Source organism: Amblyomma americanum, chromosome 3 (assembly GCF_052857255.1).
Source record: "Amblyomma americanum isolate KBUSLIRL-KWMA chromosome 3, ASM5285725v1, whole genome shotgun sequence".
Taxonomy (NCBI): domain Eukaryota; kingdom Metazoa; phylum Arthropoda; class Arachnida; order Ixodida; family Ixodidae; genus Amblyomma; species Amblyomma americanum.
Window position 1 is genome coordinate 109,474,892 of NC_135499.1, and position 19,597 is coordinate 109,494,488.

At 47.5% G+C, this 19,597-nt stretch overlaps 2 non-coding genes and 1 pseudogene across 2 annotated transcripts; all 3 read left to right on the top strand.

Moving 5' to 3' along the window:
* The first annotated feature begins 10,928 nt into the window (after nucleotides 1–10,928).
* Nucleotides 10,929–11,000, top strand: TRNAM-CAU (transfer RNA methionine (anticodon CAU)). The gene has a single exon. It is a non-coding gene; the product is annotated as a tRNA-Met (tRNA).
* A 3,576-nt stretch (nucleotides 11,001–14,576) lies between these two features.
* On the top strand, nucleotides 14,577–15,912 carry LOC144123978 (uncharacterized; annotated as a pseudogene).
* A 104-nt stretch (nucleotides 15,913–16,016) lies between these two features.
* On the top strand, nucleotides 16,017–16,088 carry TRNAM-CAU (transfer RNA methionine (anticodon CAU)). Its single transcript has one exon. It is a non-coding gene; the product is annotated as a tRNA-Met (tRNA).
* Nucleotides 16,089–19,597: the final 3,509 nt, after the last annotated feature.

Consider the following 19,597-nt stretch of genomic DNA (forward strand, 5'->3'; position numbering starts at 1 on the left):
ACCTACATTGGGGATCCCACTGCCTTATAAGTAAACAACCAGAAACCATCAACCACGTTTTCATGCACTGTTGGGATGGGGTATATTTTTGGGACGTCCTTCAAAGAACCATCAAAAAAGAATTACCATTGGATCCATATGGAATCCGATTCCTGCCTACAGCAAAAGAAGATGGCATTCCGTTCGATTTAGTAATGCTGGACGGCCTCCATAGCTTATGGCGCTCCCGAATGGCAGGATTTCATTGTGACCCCGATGCGCGGCCTGCGCGATTGTATTTCCGTGAGGCAATGCACAAGTTCATCGAGGTGCCGAAAACACAAGCATCTCCCCCTGAGTGGCTTTCAAAGCTCGAACCTTTGAAGGAACTCAGGGAATTTTAAACTGACAAGGCCTGCCCCTCTGGGGGCTGTAGGCTACCTTTTTGTAGTTTGGGTGTCTACACGTTTATGTTTTTTGTTGTATTCTGTCGAAGCCCGGCAATAAAAAAAAAGCAGAGTGGCGCAGTGGAAGCGTGCTGGGCCCATAAGCCAGAGGTCCGTGGTTCGAAACCACGCTCTGCTATGGTTTTTGTCTTCTTTTTATTGTATCCTTTTTTTTCAACAGTAAGATTCAATCTGTACAACAATTTGCCTTCTAATATAGGCTACGTTACCGAGCAGCCCAGTCAGCAGAGTGGCACATCATTCTGCTTCCGGCAGCCGAGCTGATCGGATCGCAGTATCATGGGCTCCAGCGGAGCGGTGACAGCGGCCTTCGGCGGTCGCAGAAACAGGATTGAAGACTGTGAAGATAAGGATTACCAGATCATTTTGCCGACACTGCCAACAGGACGTGTTGTTTTCAACACGGTTTTTCTGCACGGAGACGTGCGAGCGAGGCCGTTTCGGGTCGAGGATTTCCGTGACGCCCTGGCCGAGACCGGTACGCTCCCCGACGTGGTCGCGTTGGGGGCGTACCAAATCAACCATGTGTGGGTGGTTAACCTGCGGAGCACGGAGGCAGCAAAGAAGTTGCTCGCCTTCAATGAGCTGCAAGTTAAGAGACGCCGCTGCCTTATCATCGACCCTGAAGACCAGCAGGTAAAGCTGCGGCTACACTGGATGCTTCATGGTGTGGCCGACGACGACATCCGGACGGCATTAGCGGCGTTTGGCAAAGTGACCGACGTTACGCGAGAGCGGTGGCGGATCCAAGGCGTCAATGACAAGAGCTCAACGACAAGAACTGTCCTACTTAAATTGACGCCCAGTCTTAAAGTGGATGACCTACCACACCAGGTACGCATCGCCGGATAGTTGGCTCTTGTCGTGGCGCCTGGACGTCCAATGCAGTGCCTGCGCTGCCACGGTACGGGTCACGTGCGGCGTGAATGTAAAGTTCCCCGCTGTACGAAGTGTCGGCGGTACGGTCACGCGGATGCCGACTGTGTCCGCACTTATGCGGTGGCTACGGACGCTGTGTCGAAAGACGAATCTGCGGAACTCCTAATGGACGTAGCCGAGGCCGAAGAATCTGCAAAAGGCATAGGCGAACCCGAAGAGCACGCAGGCACGACGGACTCTTCGGGGCCCTCCAGCAGCGATGGTGGGCGGAAGCCTGAAGGGGCAGAATCTTCGACAAATGGGATGGAGGCGTCGAGTGATCATATAAGCGCGCCGGCGCTCCGAGAAACCGAATCAGCGCTCCAAGAATCCGAGCCAGCGACTCCGAACGAGAAACATGACAAGAGCGGCGCCCGTACTACCAGTGGTGCTGCCCCAGTGAAGAGACCACATGCCCAGACCGTAACCGATGGAGACAAGGCGGCAGCCCCCAGTGTCGAGGAGGCGCCGGCAAAAACGACCCAAGGACGGCGGCCATCCATCCGACCACGACCTAATGTGTCGACTGGGAGGAGAACCCTCGATAAACCGCCCCCGCAGCCAGGCCTGGAACAAGCACCGGATGGCTCCGGTGTCAAAGACGCCGTCTAGCCACGCGCTAAACGGGAAGCGTAAGCACCACGTTCCCGGCCTCTTTCTTCTGTATGAAAATGGCTCCTGCGTCCCCCATAAAAGTCGGTACACTTAACGTCAGGGGACTGGCAAGCAAGAAGAAGCAGAGCCAGGTATACCGCATTTTAACTGAGCATGACATTGACGTTCTGGCAGTGCAGGAAACGAAAGCTGACGGGGAAGATGAGACCGGGAACATGGTGCGACGTTTCACGTCTAGGTTTTTTGTAGTAGTGTCCCACGCTATAGGCACGTCTGCGGGTTGTGTCATTTTTTTTAAGAATGTACCGGGACTTGAGGTTCAGGGATATATGGCGTGTCCATCGGGTAGATGTGTTTTGGTTGACTTCGTGTACAACAAAACATATTGGCGCATAATTTGTGTGTACGCTCCAAATGCGGTGGATGAAAGGACAGCTTTTTTTCAGAGCCTAAGAAAGTAATTAATTTGTGAGAAATCCCTGATCGTCATGGGTGACTTCAATTGCGTCCTGATAGGTGATAAAACCAGTGCACGGGCGTTTAGGGACAGAAGGACTGAGGCACTCTCAGAGGTTACAGCGACGTGCAACCTGGATGATGTGGCGGAATGTTTAGAAGGCGAGCGTTTTGTGAGGTACACACATTTTCAGCGGTCAAGCCATGCACGGCTAGATCACATTTATGTGTCTCCGGATGTTATTTCAAAATGCAGTACCTACAGTGTAGAACCGGTATCATTTTCTGATCATTGTTTAGTGGAGTGTGGGATAGGGACAAAGAAAAGAGGAAATCAGTTTTCTTGGGAGATGTGGAAATTAAATAAGCTCATTACAGACGACATCTTTAGCAGGAAAGTAAATGAAGAAATCGGAAAATTAGAGACCGGCGGGGAACTGAAAGTATGGCAGCAGTGGAAACTTTGCAAACAACAAATAAAGATAGCAGCGATCGAAAGGTCAAGCTGTATACGACAAGAGGAGAAGCGTGAGGAAGAAAATTTAAGATCTTTACTGGCTAAACTTGTCGAAAAAGATAGCGAAGAGCCGGGAAAATGGATCGAAGACATTAGAAAAATAAAACACAAAATTGAACTCTTCGAAGAAGAACGCTATCGTGGCGCGCTTGTGCGGGCTAGGGCGCAAGATGTAGCTTCTGGGAAGCACCGTCAAAACGAGCGCTAGGAATCCAAAAAACTCATGCTCAACGAAACCACATTGAAAAGATTGTTTGGGGTGGGGCGTTATCTGGAGAAAGCGCTCGTGTCCACCAGGCAGGCATTTCTTGAATATTATCAGGTGCTGTTTGCAAAGCAAGAAGTGGATGTGAGCGCATTCAAGGAAAAGTTTCTTGGCGCTTTACCGCGATTAGATAACGAACAGAAATAAAGGTTGGAGCTGTCGATAACTGCGTCAGAGGTCGAGCATGCGATAGAAAACTTGAACCTTGAAAAATCACCTGGACCTGATGGATTAAGTGCGGCTTTTTACAAAGCATATAAACACGAAATAGCGCCAGTACTGACAGCAGTGTATAATGAAGCCTACAAAGTAAATGAATTGCCTCCGTCTTACGGTACATCCGACACAGTATTAATTCCTAAATATGATAAAGCAGAAAAGTTACAACAGGTCACAGCATATCGCCCTATCGCACTCACAAACGTAGATTATAAAGTTTTCATGAAGATTTTAGCCCGTAGACTACAGTCAGTTATTCAAGGTATAGTCGGTTCTCACCAGACGTGTGGGATCAAGGAACGCTCATAGAGCGAGGTGTGTGCATGAATGTTGTGATCATACAAGTAGTGGTGTAGCAATACTTCAGCTTGATCTTGAGAAAGCATTTGATTGTGTTCCGCACGAAATCCTGTTCTGCATACTCGACCATGTAAATGCAGGGTCCATTATTCGCGAGGGAGTGGCCTTGGCGTACCGGAGCTGCATGACAAGACTAATTGTAAAGAAGAGTTTGGGGGCCCCCATCGTCCTGCAGCGTTCGGTGCGCCAAGGTTGTCCCCTTAGCCCCCTTCTATTCTGCATTTACATGGAAGCGTTGTGTTTGAATATCATGAAAAATGAAAAAATTCGTGGCTTCCAGCTTCAGGCGGCAGAAGTTAAGTTGCAGGCCTATGCGGATGATGTGGCAGTGTTCACAGTGAATCGAGAAGGTGTAACCGAGGCCGTGGCATGTGTAAAAGAATTCACCAAAGTCACAGGCAGTAAAGTGAATTGGTCAAAGTCCCTGGGGTTTTGGCACGGAGAATGGCCAACGAAGCCCGATAATTTTGCGAACATGCCCTGGGTGAAGACCCCAGTAAAGTACTTGGGCGTCCCACTAGACGGTTATCGCGATAGCGAACCGTACTGGAGAGAACAGACGCAAGCCATGCGTGAAAAGGTTGAGAGGTGGAAATGGCAACATCTGTCAATTTTCCCAAGGGCCACAGTGTGTAATCTGTTTTTTATGTCTAGGTTGTGGTACGTGATGCAAGTGTTGCATTGTGCAAGGATAAGGGTACAGAGATTGCACCGGACCTTTGCCGTTTTTGTATGGGCTGCAGGCTGGGAACGATGCAGCCGGACGAATTTGTTTATGCGGGTCAAGGACGGTGGCCTCAGTCTGGGGCGCTTATTTCTGCGGCAGGTCGTAAGCAGATTTTGTTTGTGCGTGATGTAAGGGATACGTTTTTGCGCACTGTGTGCCAATTAAGGCTTGGAAATGCACGGCCGGATTTTGTTGTCTCAACCGAAAGTTTATCGGGAAGTATTTTTGGTTACTTTAGAGAGGTTGTCGCGAGTGTTCGATTCCGATCTGTTCGGTTTTCATATGAGTATTTTTCTTCGGTTAGCAGGAAGAAGTTGTATAGGGATTTGTGCCATGAAGTTCTTCCACAACCTATGTACGGGGCCATATACAGTGGAGGCCAGCGACGCGACGTACTTAAGCGTGTAAAGGCGATGCAGGTGCCGCCAAGTGCAAAAACATTCTTTTTTAGGTTACATACCGGAACACATACCACTAAAGATATTTTTGGAGGGGAAGCATTCATTTCTACATTGGGGATCACATTGTTTAATCTGTAAACAACCGGAGACAAAAGACCACGTTTTTTTGAATTGTTGGGAAGGGGTATACTTCTGGGACATCTTGCAAAGGACTTTAAAAAGGAATTTCCGCTAGACTCTCATGGAATACGGTACTTGCCTGTAGAGAGTGAGGATGGGACACCATTCGCCCTTATTATGCTAATGGGACTCCACAGTATTTGGCGCTCCAGAATGGCAGGATATCATTGCGATCCTGATGCACGGCCAGCACGCATCTATTTTCAGGAGTGTATGTATAAGTATACTGATATTCAGAAAATCGCTCCTGAAGCACCCGAGTGGCTCGAAAGAGTAGAACCATTGGTGGCGCTTAGAGAGTTTTCAGTTTTAATATGACGAAGCCACAACCCACCAGGCGGATAGTGTTAAGTATTGTTCATTGTGCCCTGTAAGTGTATTTGTGTATTGTGGTTCTTGCCGAAGTCAGGCAATAAAGAAAAAAAAGCAGAGTAGCACAGTGGAAGCGTGCTGGGCCCATAACCCAGAGGTCCGTGGATCGAAACCACGCTCTGCTATGGTTTTTGTCTTCTTTTTCTTCTATCCTTTTTTTCAACAGTAAGATTCAATATGTACAACAATTTGCCTTCTAATATAGGCTATGTTACCGAGAAGCGCAGTCAGTAGAGTGGCGCAGTGATTTTGTTTCAGGAGAAAAAGATGCTGGAATGTAGTCCAGAGTGGCTGTCACGTGTTTAGTTATTATTGGCGATGAAGGAATTTTAGCATGAGCGTGACCGCACAAGTTTGGCGGCCGTTGTTTCAGCAAAGATGTTGATTGTGTTTTAGTGCTTATGTATGACTGTGTGTTTTCTTTTCATGTGGGTCAAAACACCGGCAATAAAGGTAAAGAAAGCAGAGAGGAAGAAGCCGTTCTGAGCGGCTGTGCTTCAACATGCTCCATGCTGGAAACAGCGCATCGGCCGTTGGCCGAGGTCTACCGACGTCTCAGGACACTACGGACTCGTACAAAGTTGTCCTTCCCCGATTGCCAACCGGTAATGTTGTCCTTAATACCGTTTTCCTGCATGCTGACCTTAAGGGTCGCCCGTACCGAGCACCTGACTTCCGTGACGCACTCGCACAGATATTGGATCTCCGGGAAATTTTGTGCATTGGTCAATACCAAATGAGCCACGTGTGGATGGTTACCTGCGAGAGTAGTTCTTCCAAACAGAAGCTTGTTAACAAAGCGGAGTTTCCTGTCAAAGGACTGCGGTGCATGGTGTTTGACCCGGATACTAAGAACGTCAAGGTTAAGCTCCTTTGGCTTCCCCGCTATATGGAACACCGGAGGATTGTGGAAGCATTAGAGCCTTATGGCACCGTCCAGCCTGTGGAGCGTGAAAAGTGGCGGTGCCCAGGGATGGAGCATATGGAAACGGCGAACCATGAACTCTCCCTCACACTCAAGGATGGAGTGTCAGCTAGCACCATTCCACACACACTTAATGTTTATGGAGTGCAGGCATTAGTCCTTATCCCAGGGAGACCTCCACTGTGCCTCCGATGTAGCCGGGTTGGACATGTCCGGCGCCAGTGTCGCACGCCTCGATGCACTCAGTGCCGACGCTTTGGCCATACTGCGGAGTACTGTGTCTTGAGTTACGCTGACAGGCTGTGTCAAGGCCAGTGGTCACGGGAAGATGACGTGGCATCAGAACACATTATGGATGTGTCTGAGGTTGTGGACGCGACCGGAGAACTAAGTCATGAGCATCGAATAGATGGGGAACAGAAGACTTCAACACCTCAAAACAACACGGAATATGAAGCGACTGGCCATCTAGCATCCACGCCTCCAGGACGAAAACCGCCAGACCCGGGTCCCCCCGTGAGTGTTACAGAGACTGCTGTGCTTGCTGCACAGGAACACTTCGTTGCCACAGGTCAACGTCCGGATATGCCTCCTGTGGAGTCAGTCGAGGCGATACAGCCAGTGAATGCTCGCCGATCCTCCTCTGATGCTGATTCTGCTTCGTCGTTGGAGGGTAACGGTGAGACGTGTGTGGCGTCGATCTCTGGCGTGTCAGGTTCTCTGTCGGCTGTCAGTGTGGCAGCGAGTGATGTGCTCCCCTCGGGTTTGTGGGCCGAGGCCTTGGCTGTCTCAGAGGAAGACATGGACAGTACCGCACCTTTGAAACGTCCTGCAGATGCTGACGAGGTGTGTATCGATGGCGCTGACCAGAAGGCACAATGTGTAGAGGCCACGGGAAGGGTGGTGTTAATGAGGAGGGCGATGTCTGCCCGAGAGGCCGCCAATTTGGCGGCGGGCCACCACATTCTAGGGGATGGCGTTTGTTAAGACTGGCACCAAAATGGCGAGCGTCGCAGCATATCAAGTCGCTACCCTTAACGTTAGGGGTATGCGTAATCGTAGGAGGCAACAGCAGGTACGGCATCTCTTAAAGAAATGGAGTGTGTGTGTAGCAGCTATCCAGGAAACAAAGTTGTCCTCTGATGAAGAGACAGCAGCTGCTCTTGAGCCTTTTTTGTCGGAATACAGCATTATTGTTAGCCACGCGAGAGGCTTATCCGGAGGTTGTATGCTATTCCTGGCGAACACGCTAGAGATGACAGCCATGTCTTATTGCATAGATGACGAGGGGCGACTTAATGCTGTGATCTCACAATTTCAGGTATACAGTGGCGGATTATTTGTGTTTATGCCCCCACAAAGCAGCGCGATAGAAGGCTTTTTTTTCTGTCATTAGTTGAACATTTGTGCACGGACCGCAAAATTATATTGTTGGGAGATTTTAATTGCGTTTGTAGGGATGAGGACCGTTCAGTGGTATGTAAGAGATACGACCATAGTGCTGCATTACTTACCGATTTGGTTTCTGAATATAGTCTTGTGGATGTGGGGCAGGAAAAAGGCGACAGTATACATTTCACTCATTTTCAGTTTTCCTCTAATGCTCTCCTTGACAGAATTTACGTTTCTGTTGACGCATTAGCAAGTGTGTTTGGCTACTGGGTACGGCCCATTTTCTTCAGTGACCACTGTATGGTGTCTCTTCAGATAGGAAAGTACACTCGGCATGTACTTCACCCTCGATGGGTGTTGTGGAAGATGAATAACTGTCTGCTCTCAGACGAAATCTTTCAGCGTGCTGTACCTACTTGTTTGAAGGACGTATAGTCACGCCGTGATCTTTCCATTTTTCAAAAGTGGGACTTGTTTAAACAGGAGATCAAAAACTTGGCAATTGAGGCCTCAGCAAGAATTGCTTTCCTGAAGAGACACCACCTTCGTGAGCTTGGGCGCACCCTAACGGAGCTACATGAGCTAGAGAGGGTAAGCCCGGGTGCCTATCTCGAAGAGATTAATAACGTTAAAGCACAGCTTCAACAATTTGCGACAGACAGATATAAGGGGGCCTTGATACGATCTAGGTCCCGAAGGTTTCTTGATGAGCAACCTTCTCGTCGGGCCCTGAGTGATGAAAGAGAGAATGCTCTTGCGAAGGAAATATTGGAAATTCAGTATGGTGGTTGCACATACAGTGATGCGCCTGGTATTCTTGCTGCTTTCTTCGACTATTATCGGAAGCTGTTTGGCAGTTGCGAAGATCCAAGTCAGGGTTTCGATTACCCTTGCTCGGAAACTTCCCTCGACTTGATGATGAGAAGTGTGCTATAGTGAAGGGACCTATCACTTTGGATGAAATTCAATCAGCCATTTCTGCCCTGCAGAGCCAGAAATCTCCTGGGCCAGATGGTATTACTAGCGAATTCTATAAAACATTTTCGCCTTGCCTAGTGCCTGTTTTGATGGAAGTTTTCAAAGCATCTTATGATGTGGGTGTCCTGCCTCCCACTTTTCATTCTGGGCGCACAATATTAATTCCCAAAAGCGAAGATACTAATCGGTTTAAAACTGTTGAGGGATATCGTCCAATTTCCCTTTGCAATGTTGATTACAAAATTTTTGCCAAGGTTCTTAGCAGTCGTCTGCTGCTCGTCATTATGGACTTGATAGGTCCGCATCAGGTCTGTGGTATTAGAGGCCGCAGTATTCAAACACATATCCATATTGCACGTTCAGTATTAGAGACAGTATCAGATGAGATAGGCCAAGTAGCTCTCATTCAAATTGACTTGGCTGAGGCGTTTGATAAAGTTCGGCACGATTTCTTGTTCGCGGTCTTGGAGTATGCAAATATTGGTGACGTCTTGCTCAAAGGCATAAGGCTGTGCTATAAGAACTCATATACAAGGGTTGTTGTTAATCAGGAGCTAACGAAACCAGTACCACTAGAAGCATCTGTTCGTCAAGGATGTCCACTGTCTCCATTGTTGTTTGCCCTATATCTGGAACCCCTCTGTCTCAGTATAATTAACAGCGCAGCTATCCGCGGTTTCTCTCTGGCTCAATGTGAAGTTAAAGTTTTAGCTTACGCTGATGATGTCGCCCTCTTTTGTTCTGACAAAAAGAGTGTACTCGAGGCTCTAAACTTGACTAAACAGTTCTGCGATGTATCAGCCGCGGCTCTTAATTTAGAGAAATCCAAAGGCTTTTGGTTGGGTCATTGGGGAACTAGGCCAAGCCAGTTCGGTGGTATATGCTGGAACTGTAGCCCTCTTGAGTAACTAGGCGTTCCGCTGCACCAAGTTCGCAACAGTACAGCCTACGGGGATTCACAAACTGTAACTCTACGGCGGCAAACGCAGGCTTGGATGGGTAGGGAACTCTCAGTGTTTGCGAGGGCACAGGTCTGTAACATTTTTTTGTTTGCAAAGCTCGCGTATGTCCTTCAAGTCCTGCATTGTGCGAGGAGGAAGGTGCAAGCAATACATAGAATATTTGCAGCATTCGTTTGGCGCTCTCAATGGCAGCCGATGAGGCGCGACAACTTGTTCCTTCCCTTAGAGGGTGGTGGAGTGGGCCTTGTTCACCTGTTCGTGCATCAACTCGTTTCCCGTTTTTTCTTTTTCAAATCGGCAAACGACCCGTTCCTGGTAGCTGTGCTCATTAGGCGGCTTAGTTTTCATTTGCCTTACTTATTCGCACCGACTGTGCAGGCTCGTGAGGGGACTTTATGGGGATTTCTTAAGGAGGTTGCTGACACTTTCAATTTTCTCACTGTGCGCTTCTCTTTAGATTACCTGTATAGCCTCTCGAGAAAGCAGATGACCCAGGCTCTCACTGAGTCTATGTTCCCTACACCATTGTATCGGCAGCCTTATCTGGGGTCTTTGGACATCAGTGTTCTAAAGCGTGTTAGGCGGATGTGCATTCATGCAGCAGCTAAAACGTTCTTTTTCAAACTACACACAGCGACGCTGCCTGTCAAGACATTTCTTAATGACAAGGGGATGTTTGTACCCTGGAATGTGAATTGTCGTCTGTGTAACGTGCCTGAGACAATTGATCATTGCTTCATCCTGTGCCGTGATGCCATGTCCTTTTGGGACATACTACAACGAACTCTTAAGAAGGACATTGAAATTACACCACGCACTATTAGATTTCTGCCTGTTGACAAAAACTCTGTTGTGCCTTATGACGTGTTTGTGTTGATGGGACTATTCAGTCTTTGGAAAAGCCGTATGATGGACAGACATGCCGAGCCACCAAGATCGTCCAAATCTGTGTTTCGGGAACAGTGTGCGTTGGTGAGGAGTGTATATGCTGCTCGCAACGAACCTCCAAGCTGGCTGCCGTGCCTAGATGCTTGTGTGTGCCTCCCTGAATTTTGATGTTTTGATGGGGATGCAGTGGTGAGTAAGGGCTATGGCGGGCTCATATTAAGCAGCCCGGTAACTTGAGACGCGAACTAGTCTGATTGAAGTTTCCTCCTTTCTACAGAAGTTCTTCCATGCAATAAAGGAAAACAAAAGCAGAGTGGCGCAGTGGAAGCGTGCTGGGCCCATAACCCAGAGGTCCGTGGATCGAAACCACGCTCTGCTATGGTTTTTGTCTTCTTTTTCTTCTATCCTTTTTTTTCAACAGTAAGATTCAATCTGTACAACAATTTGCCTTCTAATATAGGCTACGTTACCGAGCAGCGCAGTCGATTCCACTTCCGGCCGCCGCAGCGTACGGACGTGTGATGACGGGCTCCGTAGGAGCGGCTACAGTGGCCATGTCTGGCCGCGGAAACAGGTTTTTGAAACTGACAACGAGTACGAGGTCATCCTACCAAGTCTGCCTACAGGTAGCATAGTTTTTAATACAGTTTTCCTTCACGCTGACGTCCGTGCACGACCATACCGCGTCGAAGATTTCTGTGACGCGTTGGCTCACCTCAAGTTGCTCCCTGATCGACGTAACCGCCTTGGGGGCCTATCGGATGAGTCACGTATGGGCGGTGACTTTCGACAGTGCTCACGCTGTCAAGAAGATGCTCGCCGCTATTGAAATCCAAGTGAAGGAACGTCGGTGTTTGATAATTGACCCAGCAAACCAAGATGTTCGAATGAAGATTCACTGGTTGCTTCCCGGAGTACCAGATGAAGACGTGCGAGCGGCCTTTGTGCCGTACGGAAAAGTAACTGATGTCAAGGCTGAGCATTGGCGCGTACAAGGCGTCACCGATAAAGGGTCGACAACGCGCTTGGTGTCTCTTTCGTTGAAAGCGGGAGTCAAGCTGGACGATTTGCCGCATCAGGTGAGCATCGCTGGTGAATTGGCCCTGGTTGTGGTACCGGGCAGGGCCCCCCTCTGCTTGCGCTGCCGAGGAAAGGGTCATGATCGGCGCGAGTGCAAAATTCCGCGGTGTGGTGCGTGCCGTCGGTTCGGGCATGAGGAGAGTGAGTGTGCGCGAACGTATGCCAGAGTGACCGGGCGCTCTTCTAACGAAGGAGCGTCCGAGCTGAAGATCGATGAGCTTGACGCCGAAGAAGCAGCGACGGGAAAGGGAGGCAACGTTTTGGAGACACTGGTGCCCCTTTCAACCAGTGTCGCAGAGGGGAGCGGGAGGCTTGAGCTTGCATCCAGTGTCCCGCAAGACGGTTTGCCTGATGAGAAGGCTGCTGTGTTCGAAGACGCCGCCGCCCGTCCTAACGAAACTTCGGAGAACGCTGAAAGTCAGCAGGAGGAAATCGTGGTCACCGTGGCTGCGAGTAGCAGTCAGGCTGGAAAGCGACCACGAGAAAAGAATTCCGATGCGCCGCATACTCCTGAAGAAGGCGCTAAAGAACCTCCGGCGAAAGCTCCTGGAGTGAGGCGTCCGTCTTTCAAGCCGCGGCCTAACGTTCCGCTCGACCCGCGGCAGGCGGCCAAGCCGCCTCCGTAGTCAGGTCGACCGCGTGCACCTGGGTGCCTTCGCGTGCAGCGGCAGCATCGACGGACAATAGGCAGCGTCGCATTTCAAGTTTCCTAGTCAGCGCAACCATGGACTATTGTGAGTTCAGCGACGTTGCTGCACGTAGCCTCCTTGTTCACAAAGTAAACAATAGGCCGTACAATTTGCTTTAAAAAGAAAAGATGGAGGGTAAAAAAGATGGAACATTACGTATAGAAACGCTTAACGTGAGAGGGCTAGCCGCAAAGCGGCGGCAGTATCAATTAAATCGCCTTCTACTACAAAACGACATCGACATTGCGGCTATACAAGAGAAAAAAGTAGAATCTGAAGAGCAAACTGACTGCATGTTGTTACCTTTTCGATCCCGCTATGAAATCTGTGTGAGTCATGCCGTTGGCACTTCTGGGGTGGTTTGCTTTTGATGCGAAACTCAATTGGTATTGTTGAAGAGTGTGTAAAAGTAGACGCAAGTGGTCGTCTTATTGTTTGCGATTTTTTCTTTGCTCAGATGAAATGGCGAGTGATCTGTATATATGCCCCGAACAAGCAACAAGAGCGCAGAGTTTTTTTTGAGGAACTTGTGCCCCATGTCAGTGCAGAGCGAAATTTTCTTTTACTCGGTGACTTTAATTGTGTTTGTATGCCTGAAGTTAGGGCAAGGAGGCACGCTTTGCTCGACCGCAGCGCTCTTTGCTTGAACACGTGGATCACAGAGCAAAAGTTCGAAGATGTAGGTTTGCTGCTATCTAATTCTAGTCTGCCACAGTACGCTCATTTCCAGTGCGATTCTCACGCTAGACTTGATAGCGCTTACATATCCGTCGCCCTCGTGCCACTGTGTAGCCATTACATAGTGAAACATGTATCATTCAGTGACCATAGCCTCGTTACGTTTACATTATGTGCAAAACCCTGGAATTCGAGCTTTAACTGGCATCTTTGGAAGATGAATAACAAACTTCTCGAAGACGAGACCTTCGTTAGCAAGACACAAGATAGTATACGAGAAGTACTGACAAGTGGGGCTAATAGTTTTGTTTGCGCGTGGGAGTGTTTCAAAGAAAACGTTAAGATGAGCGCAATCGAACACAGTACTGCGAAACAACACAAAAGAAAACAGGCTGAGAAGCAATTACAATGCCAGCTGGATTTGTTACTCAGTCAAGAATATGCGCAGCCGGGACTGCGCAGTACAGAAATCAGATGTTCGTAGGCAGCTGGAAGTGCTAGACAATAATAAGTACAAGGGAGCAGTTGTACGGGCACGGGCAGAAAAGCTTCGGGTTAGTGAAATGCCAACGACGCGGGCACTTGCGGATGAAAAGAGCTACGCAGCGAAAAATGATATCCAAGAGATAAGGCTCGAAAATGCTGTCACCCGAGACAAGGAAATGATTAAAAGAGCCTTTGTTGAACACTACAGCGAATTATTTGGGTGCAGAAACAAACTTTCAGAGGGTTTTGAAAGCACGTTTTTGTCTCTTATGCCGAAACTCAACGAAGAAAGGAAATCATTTCTAGAAGTTCCAGTTACAATCCAAGAAATAGAAAAAGCCATAGATCTTAGTCCACCAAAACGCCTGGTACAGACGGTTTGAGCGCGGCTTTCTATAAGCGGTTTCGAGAAGTCGCAGTTGCATTACACGCTGTTTTAATGAAGGCGCACGAAAAGAAAGCTGCCACTGTCTTTCCGGCGAGCGCATATAGTACTAATTCCTCAGAGTAATGATCGCGAGAAGCAGCAATTGGTTTCGTCTTTCAGACCTATAACGTTAAGGAACGTGGATTATAAAATCTTTATGAAGGTGCTAGCAAAGAGATTGCAAACTGTCATCAAAGATGTTGTGGGACCACATCAGACTTGTGGCATCAAAGGAAGGTCAATAACCACTAACATTCACATTATGAGGAGCATTTTAGAGTGTTGTGACCTTTTCTCAATGCGCGCAGCTGTGTTACAGGTTGATCTTGAAAAAGCTTTCGATCGCGTCCATCACGACACACTTTTCAGCATATTGGAATAAGTAAACTTGGGCTCAGTGATTTCGGATGGTGTGAGAATGGCATCCAAGGGGTGTTTCGCCAATATTGTAGTCAACAAAGAACTCACCGATAGTATGGAAATCCATTCCTCTGTCAGGCAAGGGTGCTCCTTATCCCCCTCGCTATTTGCCATCTATCTGGAGCCGTTTTGCTTGAAAGTACTGTACAATGAAAGGGTTAGAGGCTTCCAGTTAATGTCAGCAGAAGTGAAGGTGCTTTCGTATGCTGATGATATTGCTATTATTTGCAAAGACAAAGAAAGTGTCAAGGAGGCCCTGAACGATGCCACAGCATACTGCAGATGTACCGGCAGTTTTATAAACTGGAACAAATGCCTCGGTTTCTGGCAGGGGGAGTGCGAAGACTCTCCTTCCGTATTTCAAAGTGTTCAGTGGTCAGACGTGCCTACAAAGTATCTAGGCGTACCAATTCAGCACTACAAGGACACGACACAGTATTGGCGAGAAGAAACTGAGCATGTGCGTTCAAAAACAACTAAATGGGGTGGCAGGGATTTTTTTATATTTGCTCGCGCAACAGTGTGTAACCTTTTCCTTGTCGCGAAAGTATGGTACGTGCTGTAGGCGATGTTCATGACAAGAATGTGTGTTCAGAATCTGCACAGAGTGTTAGCTGTGTATGTGTGGGGATCAACATGGGAGCGCACGAGCCGGACAAACTTGTTTCGCTCAGTGCAGAATGGTGGTTTGGGTCTTGTACATTTGTTTTTAAGGCAAGTTGTATCGAGATTCATTTTCCTGCGAGACCAAAAGGATCCCATTTTGAGGACCGCGATGCAAGTTCGGCTGCAAAACTCTTTACCCGAATTTCTGGTTTGTACGCAAGGGTTTCATCGTCGAGGTGTGCAGGGGTATTTGCGTGAAGTGCTTGGAGCCTTTCAAATATTGAAAGTGCGATTCTCGATGCAGTACCTTAGTGGCGTAAAACGTAGGCGGCTCTATACGGACCTGTCAGATTTGATGTTACCAGTGCCAATTTATCACGTACTGAATGATGATGGTCAGGGTGATGATGTTCTTAAAAGAGTGAAGAAGATGGCCGTGCGGCCATCGGTGAAAACTTTCTTTTTCCACTTACATAGTGGCACACTGCCCGTGAAGCCATGGTTGGAAGAGAAGGGGATATATGTCCCATGGGGCACAAACTGTTTAATATGCCGCAAGCCAGAAACTGTAGAACATATATTCTTGGACTGTTGGGATGCAGTCTTTCTTTGGGACATCCTGCAAAGGACGCTAAAGAAAGACCTTCCAATAACGCCGTATAGCATCCGTTTTTTGCCAGTTGATAACGAAGACGGTGCACCGTATGATTTGTTCATGCTGTTGGTACTGCTTGGTGTATGAAAGACACGAAAGGGTGTCCAACATGCAGATCAATATTGTGTGACCCGCTAGAGAGTACTTTGTTGAGAGTATTGCTTACCTAAGAGATGTGTATAAGGAAAAAGTTGATAAACCAGAATGGTACACTCTGTTTAATGACCTTGTTGCCGTGAAACGGTTCTAACCTGCGAGTGCTGTCTTTGTTCATGTAGCACCTTTTAATGTGTTGTATTTGTTTTTCCTGCCTAGTCGGCAATAAAGAAAAAAAAATAACCGAGCAGCGCAGCCAGCAGAGTGGCGCAGTGGGAGCGTGCTGGGCCCATAACCCAGAGGTCCGTGGATCGAAACCACGCTCTGCTATCGTTTTGGCCTCTTTTCCTACCCTCTTTCTTTTTTATATGAACGATGAATCCGTGGCCCCAGTTTTTTGGGCACCGCAGCACAGTAGCCTTGTACCGTTTTTCAAACGCGTCATGTGGGGCATCAAAACCAGCACAATAATGAGCAGTTTCCTTATACACCCGACAGCGCTGCGCCTGCGTGGGTAAACATGATGGCGTGCTTCTTTTGAGTTCGCTAAGTGCGACGCCAAACGAATACCTATTCAGCAGAAGCCGTTCAATATCTTTTTTTTTCTATCTCTTGTCTGTTTAACATGATAGCTGTAAACTTTTACCTTGATCTGCCACTGGTTACCCTTATTCCATTCGTACTATTTGGAGGTAAGCAAGGAATATTGATGCTCAGAGTCGGGTACAGGCCAATTTCGCCTTATATAGACCTTGCCGATGTTGTGTGTTGCTGACACGGATGCAGATCGCCATGTACCAATACTGAAGAACACATGTAGAAAACAGACAGGGTTTGTGAATTAACAAAGTAAACTTCCGTAAGCGACACCGTGTAGTAATGACACTGCCAAATAAGCACAGAAGCAACCAATCGGACTAACACTGAAATTTCTGTATTTGTCCTCGTCTGCTCGCCCTGCTGGCATGAAATCTCAGCTGCAGAATGTAAGACTTCAGAGCCTGGCAGAGTACTTTTATTCCGGGTAGAAAGATATTTAATTATGTGCATAGCAGAGGTGTAAGCAGTCTTATGAAATAAATTGCTGTCTACAGATCGAACATTTGGTATAAGCACCCCTTGGATTCAGAATATATATTCTGGAGTTCCAGATCCTGATGCGATACATTGACACTAACAGGCGCCGTTTTGCAGGGCTTGGGATTAATTTTGCCCCTTGGACTTGTTCACCATGCGGTGACACCGCAGTGCAGCAGACCATTTGTGTATTTTGATTTCACTGGTGTCGGCATGTGAACGCCAAAGCCAGAGCCACCGCGGCGAGTAGCCCCCTGTACGTGAGCGATTGTCATATAGCCAACCGGTGCTCGAAACTTCTGGCCTGTAAGCGATGCGTGGAGAGTAGAAAAACAATACCAATGCGCTCAACCTGGCATCCTTCAGGATGTGGACGTCCTCGAAAATGTGCGCTGTAGCGACCACAGAATGGTAACGTCTCGAATTAGCTTAGTCTTGAGAAGGGAACGAAAGAAGCTAGTGAAGAAATCAATTAACGAGTTAGCGATAAGAGGAAAATAGAGGAATTCCGGATATTGCTGCAGAAGGGATACTCAGCCTTAACTGAGGAAGACGATCCTAATGTCCATACAATGAACGATAATCTAACACCCATCATTACAGAGTGCGCAGTAGAAGTAGGCGGAAGAACGGTTCGACAGGATACCAGAAAGCTATCTCAGGAGGCGAAAGATCTGAATAAGAAACGCCGAAGCAAGAGGGCGTCTAACCCTACAGAGAGGATAGAACTAGCATAGTTATCGAAATTAATAAATAAGTGAAAGGGGGGGGGGTAGCGACATAAAAAAGTACAATATGGAGAGGATCGATCATGCTCTAAAGACCGCCGGTAGCCTGAAAGCGTTGAAGAGGAAACTAGGCATTGGTAAAAATCAGGTGTATGTGTTAAGAAACAAGGAGGGCAATGTCATCAGCAATATTGTTAAGATAGTTAATGTAGCCGAAGAGTTCTACCCAAATCTATACAGTTGTAAATGTAATCAGAGCATTAATGAGAGAGACAGTAGAGCATAGCAACGCGTCGTCCCGCCAGTAGCGAAATAGGAAGTAAAGAAAGCCTTAGAAGCAATGCAAAGGGAAAAAGCAGCTGGTGAAGATCAGGTAACAGCAGATGTGCTGAAGAACGGAGGGGATATTGCGCTAGAAAAACTAGCCACCTTGTATACGCAATGCTTTATGACCTCGGCCGTACCAGAAGCTTGGAAGAACGCAAACATTATCTTAACTCATAAGAAAGGAGTCACCAAAGACTTGAGAAATTACAGACCGATCAGCTTACTGTCCATCGCCTACAAGGTATTTACTAAGGTAATCGCTAATAAAGTCAGGGAAACCTCAGACTTTAATCAACCAAATGATCAGGCAGGTTTTCGTAAGGGTATTCAAGAATAGATCATATTCACACTATCACTCAGGTGATAGATAAATGCGCTGAATATAACCAACCCCTATATATAGTCTTCTTTGATTACGAGAAACTATTCCACCCTGTGGAAACCTCAGCTGTCATACAGGCATTGCGGAATCAGGGTGTAGAAGAGCCCTATGGGAAAATACTGGAAGATATCTGTAGCAACGGCACAGCTGTCATAGCTATCCATAAAGGAAGCAGTAAAATTCCAATAATGAAGGGCGTCAGGCAAGAAGACACGATCTTCCCAATGCTTATCGCCGCTTGTTTACAGGAGGTATTCCGAGGCCTGAATTGGGAACAGTTGGATATAAGAGTAAATAGAGAATACCTAATTAATCTGTGATTCGCTGATGACATTGCCTTGCTGAGTCACTCAAGAGATAAATTTGAAAACATGATCAATGGTTTAGACAGGCAGAGCAAAACGGTGGGTTTAAAAATTAACACGCAGCAAACCGAAGTAATGATCAACAGCCTAGCAAGGGAACAGCAGTTCACAATTGGAAGCGAGGTGGTGGAAGTGGTAAAGGAATACTTAGGGCAGGTAGTGACAGCTGGTCGGGATTATGAGAGGGAAATAACTGGAAGGATAAGAATGGGGTGGAGAGCATATGGCAGGTTCACTCAGATCATGAATAGCAGTTTACCAATATCCCTCAAGAGAAAAGTGTACAACAGCTTTATCTTGCCGGAACTCAGCTACGGGGCAGAAACATGGAGGCTAACGAAAGGGGTTCAGCTTAAGTTAAGAAAAACGCAGCGAGCCATGGAAAGAAAAAATTATAGGTGTAACGTTATGAGACAGGAAGCGGGCAGAGTGGGTGAGGGAAGAAACGCTGGTTAATGACATCCTAGTAGAAGAGGAGGAAAAACATTTATTCAGAGCATAAAAACTGTGTGGGTTCAGTACGAGAACCCATTGGTCGCCATCATAATCCGGCCCCTCTCAACCTGCGATTTCTGGTCGACGGGGCTGTGGCTATGAAGGGTTGCCTCCCAGCGCTCACAAGTCGGATCGGGATTGCTGTCCAAGTCTGGGTTTTCTTGACATTCCCAAACCGCGTGAAAGAGTGTGCCAACTGCTCCACAGAAGGGGCAGGACGAATCGTAGGTTTCTGGGTACCATTTACTCATTAGGTAAGGATTGGGCAGAGTATTAGTTTGTAGTCGCCTGATTATGTTCTCTTCATATTTACTTAGGGTTTTGTGAGGAAGAGGATATTTCCTTCTTGTGATCTTATAGCATTAATATTTATTCACTCTCTTTATTATTATTCTTAAAATTTTAAAATCAAAACACTCATTCCTTTTCTGTTCATGACGAAAAATTCACCGGTGTTATGCTCCC